Source organism: Arachis ipaensis, chromosome B4, assembly GCF_059453495.1.
Source record: "Arachis ipaensis isolate K30076 ecotype BB chromosome B4, ASM5945349v1, whole genome shotgun sequence".
Taxonomy (NCBI): domain Eukaryota; kingdom Viridiplantae; phylum Streptophyta; class Magnoliopsida; order Fabales; family Fabaceae; genus Arachis; species Arachis ipaensis.
This window is the reverse complement of record NC_142439.1, coordinates 115,696,686-115,702,994: the sequence shown is the minus strand read 5'-3', so window position 1 is coordinate 115,702,994 and position 6,309 is coordinate 115,696,686. Positions and strand designations below refer to the sequence as shown.

The following is a 6,309-nucleotide window of genomic DNA, read 5'->3' as shown; positions in this document are numbered from 1 at the left end:
TTCTGTATTGCTTGGGAGAGTACTAGGAGGGATTTCAGTGATCCTTTTACTCAGCTGGCCTACTTGTACTTCCAAATTTCTAATGGAGGACCTTGTTTCATTCATGAAACTCACAGTGGCCTTAGATAGATCAGAGACTAAGTTTGCTAAATTAGAGGTATTTTGTTCAGAGTTCTCTGTCTATTGCTGAGTGGATGATGGAAAAGGTTTACTATTGTTAAACCTATTTCTTCCACCATTATTAATGCCTTGTTGAGGCTTTTGTTGATCCTTCCATGAGAGATTTGGGTGATTTCTCCATGAGGGGTTATAGGTGTTTCCATAAGGTTCACCCATGTAATTCACCTCTGCTATTGTAGGGTTTTCAGGATCATAAGCTTCTTCTTCAGAAGATGCCTCTTGAGTACTGTTGGATGCAGCTTGCATTCCATTCAGACTCTGAGAAATCATATTGACTTGCTGAGTCAATATTTTATTCTGAGCCAATATGGCATTCAGAGTATCAATTTCAAGAACTCCCTTCTTCATAGGCGTCCCATTACTCACAGGATTCCTCTCAGAAGTGTACATGAACTGGTTATTAGCAACCATGTCAATGAGTTCTTGAGCTTCTGCAGGCATTTTCTTTAAGTGAATGGATCCACCTGCAGAGGTATCCAATGACATTTTAGCTAACTCAGACAGACCATCATAGAATATGTCCAGGATGGTCCATTCTGAAAGCATGTCAGAAGGACACTTTTTGGTCAGTTCTTTCTATCTCTCCCAAGCTTCATAGAGGGATTCACCTTCTTTCTGTTTGAAGGTCTGAACATCCACTCTAAGCTTACTCAGCTTTTGAGGAGGAAAGAACTTGGCTAAGAAAGCCTTGACCAGCTTATCCCAAGAGTTCAGGCTATCTTTGGGTTGAGAGTCCAACCATATTCTAGCTCTGTCTCTCACAGCAAAAGGGAAAAGCATGGGCCTGTAGACTTCAGGATCTACTCCATTAGTCTTAACAGTATCACATATCTGAAAAGGATCTTCAGATGGAAGTCCATGAAACTTGCAGTTCTGCTGCATCAAAGAAACTAATTGAGGTTTAAGCTCAAAATTGTTTGCTCCAATGGCAGGAATGGAGATGCTTCTTCCATGTAAATCGGAATTAGGTGCAGTAAAGTCACCAAGCATCCTCCTTGCATTATTATTATTTTTGGCTGCCATCTCCTCTTCCTGTTCGAAAATTTCTGAAAGGTGCTTGCTGGATTGTTGTAATTTAGCTTCTCTTAGTTTCCTCTTCAGAGTCCTTTCAGGTTCTGGATCTGCTTCAACAAGAATGTTCTTGTCCTTGCTCCTGCTCATATGAAAAAGAGGGACAGAAAAATAATAATAATAGGGGTCCTTTTTACCACAGTATAGAGGTCCCTGTGTGAGTAGAAGAAAAGAAGAAGAAAAAATTCGAACACAGATGGAAGAGGGGGTTCGAATTTGGGTGAGATGAAGTGTTAGTAGATGAATAAATAGATAGAAGAAGATGAGAGAGAAGGAGAATTTTCGAAAATTATTTTTGAAAAAGAGTTAGTGATTTTTGAAAATAGTTTTTTTTTTAAAAAAGGTTAGTAATTTTTCGAAAATTAAAATCAACAATTAAATTAATTATTTAATTAAAAAGAAATTTTGAAAAAGAGGGAAGATATTTTCGAAAATTAGAGAGAGAGAGTTAGTTAGGTAGTTTTGAAAAAGATAAGAAACAAACAAAAAGTTAGTTAGTTAGTTGAAACAAATTTGAAAATCAATTTTGAAAAGATAAGAAGATAAGAAGTTAGAAAGGATATTTTAAAATCAAATTTTGAAAAAGATAAGATAAAGAGATATTTTTTGAAAAGATATGATTGAAATTAGTTTTGAAAAAGATTTGATTTTTAAAATCACAATTAATGACTTGATTCACAAGAAATCACAAGATATGATTCTAGAACTTAAAGTTTGAATCTTTCTTAACAAGCAAGTAACAAACTTGAAATTTTTGAATCAAAACATTAATTGATGATGTTATTTTCGAAAATTAGGAGATAAAGATAAGAAAAAGATTTTTGAAAAATATTTTTGGAATTTTCGAAATTAAATGAAAAAGATTTTATTTTTGAAAAAGATTTTGAAAAAGATAAGATTTTTAAATTGAAAATTTGATTTGACTCATAAGAAACAATTGGATTTTAAAATTTTTTGAAAAAGTCAAATCTAATTTTCGAATTTATGAGAAGAAAAAGGGGAAGATATTTTTTTTATTTTTGAAATTTTTTATGATGAGAGAGAAAAACATGAAAATGATGCAATGCATGAAAATTTTGGATCAAAACAATGAATGCATGCAAGAATGCTATGAATGTCAAGATGAACACCAAGAACACTTTGAATGTCAAGATGAACATCAAGAACTTATTTTTGAAAAATTTTTAATGCAAAGAAAACATGCAAGACACCAAACTTAAAAATTTTTCATGTATAGACACTATGAATGCAAGAATGCATATGAAAAACAAGAAAAGACACAAAACATAAAAACATCAAGATCAAACAAGAAGACTTACCAAGAACAACTTGAAGATCATGAAGAACACTATGAATGCATGAATTTTTCGAAAATTTTATGCAAACTTTAAAACATGCAATTGACACCAAACTTTCAACTTGACTCAAGACTCAAACAAGAAACATGAAATATTTTTTATTTTTATGATTTTATGATTTTTTTGGATTTTTTTTCGAAAACAGATGAGAAATTTTTGAAAGGTTTTTGAAATTTTTTTGAAAATAAAACAAAAAGAAAATTACCTAATCTGAGCAACAAGATGAACCGTCAGTTGTCCAAACTCGAACAATCCCCGGCAACGGCGGCAAAAACTTGGTGCACGAAATTGTGATCTCAGGCAACGGCGCCAGAAACTCTGTACGCACGTCTTAATAAATCGTTTTTCATTCACAACTTCGATACAACTAACCAGCAAGTGCACTGGGTCGTCCAAGTAATAAACCTTACGTGAGTAAGGGTCGATCCCACGGAGATTGTTGGTATGAAGCAAGCTATGGTCACCTTGTAAATCTCAGTCAGGCGGATATAAAATAGTTATGGAGTTTTCGAACATAAATAATAAATAGATAGAAATAAGGATAGAAACACTTATGTATATAATTGGTGAGAATTTCAAATAAGTGTATAGAGATGCTTTCGTTCCTCTGAACCTCTGCTTTCCTGCTGTCTTCATCCAATCAGTGTTACTCCTTTCCATGGCTGGCTTTATGTAAGGACATCACCGTTGTAAATGGCTACTTTTTATCCTCTCTGGAAAATGGTCCGATGCGATGTCACTGCATGGCTAATCGTTTGGAGGCATCACCCTTGTCAATGGCTGCATCCCATCCTCTTGTGAAAATGGTCCAAATGCTCTGTCACAGCACGGCTAATCATCTGAGGTTCTCGATCATACTGGAATAGGATTCACCCTCCTTTTGCGTCTGTCACTACGCCCAGCACTCGCGAGTTTGAAGTTCATCACAGTCATTCAATCCCAGAGTCCTACTCGGAATACCACAGACAAGGTTTAGACTTTCCAGACTCTCATGAATGCCGCCATCAATCTAGCTTATACCACGAAGATTCTGATTAAGAGATCCAAGAGATACTCATTCAATCTAAAGTAGAACGGAAGTGATTGTCAGGCACGCGTTCATAGGGGATGATGATGATTGTCACATTCATCACATTCAGGTTGAAGTGCGAATGAACATCTTAGAAGCGGAACAAGTTGAATTGAATAGAAAAACAGTAGTACTTTGCATTAATCTTTGAGGAACAGCAAAGCTCCACACCTTAATCTATGGAGTGCAGAAACTCTACCGTTGAAAATACATAAGTGAATATAGGGTAAGCATGGCCGAGTGGCCAGCCTCCCATGGAGGTCTAGGAATGAAACGTCCCAAGATGTCTAATACAATAGTAAACAGTCCTATTTATACTAAACTAGTTACTAGGGTTTACAGAAGTAAGTAATTGATGCATAAATCCACTTTCGGGGCCCACTTGGTGTGTGCTTGGGCTGAGCTTGAATTTTATACGTGCAGAGGCTCTTTCTGGAGTTGAACGACAGGTTGTAACATATTTCTGGCGTTCAACTCTGGTATGTGACGTGTTTCTGGTGTTTAACTCCAGACAGCAGCGTAGAACTGGCGTTCAACGCCCTTTTACATCGTCTAAACTCAGCCAAAGTATGGACTATTATACATTGTTGGAAAGCCCTGGATGTCTACTTTCCAACGCAATTGGAAGCGCGCCATGTTGATTTCTGTAGCTCCAGAAAATACACTTTGAGTGCAGGGAGGTCAGAATCCAACAGCATCAGCAGTCCTTCTTCTACCTCTGAATCTGATTTTTGCTCAAGTCCCTCAATTTCAGCCAGAAAATACCTGAAATCACAGAAAAACACACAAACTCATAGTAAAGTCTAGAAATGTGAATTTAACATAAAAACTAATGAAAACATCCCTAAAAGTAACTAGATCCTACTAAAAACATACTAAAAATAATGCCAAAAAGCGTATAAATTATCCGCTCATCAAGGAGCAGGATAAGCAATTTGCTCGATTTGCAGATTATCTCAGGACTCTTGAAATAAAGATTCCGTTTACAGAGGCACTTGAGCAAATACCTTCTTATGCCAAGTTCATGAAAGAGATCTTGAGTCATGAGAATGATTGGAGAGAAACTGAAAGAGTTCTCCTCACTGAAGAATGCAGTGCAGTCATTCTAAAAAGCTTTCCAGAAAAGCTTAAAGATCCCGGAAGCTTTCTGATACCATGCATATTAAGGGGTAATTGCACCAAGACAGCCTTATGTGATCTTGGGACAAGTATCAACCTAATACCTGCATCCATTATCAGAAAGCTTGGTTTAACTAAAGAAGTTAAACTAACCCGGATATGTCTCTAACTTGCTGATGGCTCCATTAAATACCCATCAGGCGTGATTGAGGACATGATTGTCAGGGTTGGACCATTCGCCTTTCCCACTGACTTTGTAGTGCTGGAAATGGAGGAGCACAAGAGGGCTACTCTCATTCTAGGAAGACCTTTCCTAGCAACTGGACGAACTCTCATTGATGTCCAAAAGGGGGAAGTCACCCTGAGAATCAATTAGGATGAGTTTAAGTTGAATGCTGTCAATGCCATGCAGCATCCAGACACACCAAAAGACTGCATGAAAGTTGATCTTATTGACTCTTTGGTAGAGGAGATCAACATGGCTGAGAGTCTCGAATCAGAGTTGGAAGATATCTTTAAAGATGTTCAGCCTGATCTTGAGGATTCAGAGGAATTGAAAGAGCCTCTGAAATTTTCTCAAGAAGAGGAAAAACCTCCTAAACCCGAGCTCAAACCATTACCACCATCCCTGAAATATGTATTTCTGGGAGAAGGTGACACTTTTCTAGTAATCATAAGCTCTGCTTGAAATCCACAGGAAGAGGAAGCACTAATTCAAGTGCTAAGGACACACAAGACAGCTCTTGGATGGTCCATAGGTGACCTTAAGGGCATAAGCCCAGCTAGATGCATGCACAATATCTTATTGGAGGACAATGCTAAGCCAGTGGTTCAACCACAGAGGCGGCTAAATCCAGCCATGAAGGAAGTGGTGCAAAAAGAGGTCACCAAATTACTAGAGGCTGGAATTATTTATCCTGTTTCTGATAGCCCCTGGGTGAGCCCTGTCCAAGTTGTCCCCAAAAAGGGAGTCATGACAGTGGTTCATAATGAAAAAAATGAACTGGTTCCTACAAGAACAGTTACAGGGTGGCGCATGTGTATTGACAACAGAAGGCTCAATACAGCCACCAGAAAGGATCATTTTCCTTTACCATTCATAGACCAGATGCTAGAAAGACTAGCAGGTCATGATTATTACTGTTTTTTGGATGGCTATTCAGGCTACAACCAAATTGCAGTAGATCCCCAGGATTAAGAGAAAACAGCATTCACATGTCCATCTGGAGTGTTTGCTTACAGAAGAATGCCATTTGGGCTGTGTAATGCGCCTGCAACCTTTCAGAAATGCATGCTCTCTATTTTCTCTGATATGGTGAAAAAATTTCTGGAAGTCTTCATGGATGACTTCTCAGTATATGGAGACTCATTCAGCTCCTGTCTTGATCACCTAACACTGGTTTTGAAAAGATGCCAAGAGACCAACCTGGTTTTAAACTGGGAAAAATGTCACTTTATGGTGACTGAAGGGATTGTCCTTGGACATAAAATTTCAAACAAGGGAATAGAGTT

At 37.5% G+C, this 6,309-nt stretch overlaps 1 non-coding gene across 1 annotated transcript; it reads left to right on the top strand.

Annotated features, from left to right (window-relative positions):
• The first annotated feature begins 720 nt into the window (after positions 1–720).
• On the top strand, positions 721–828 carry LOC148568877 (small nucleolar RNA R71). Its single transcript, XR_015883099.1, has one exon. It is a non-coding gene; the product is annotated as a small nucleolar RNA R71 (small nucleolar RNA).
• Positions 829–6,309: the final 5,481 nt, after the last annotated feature.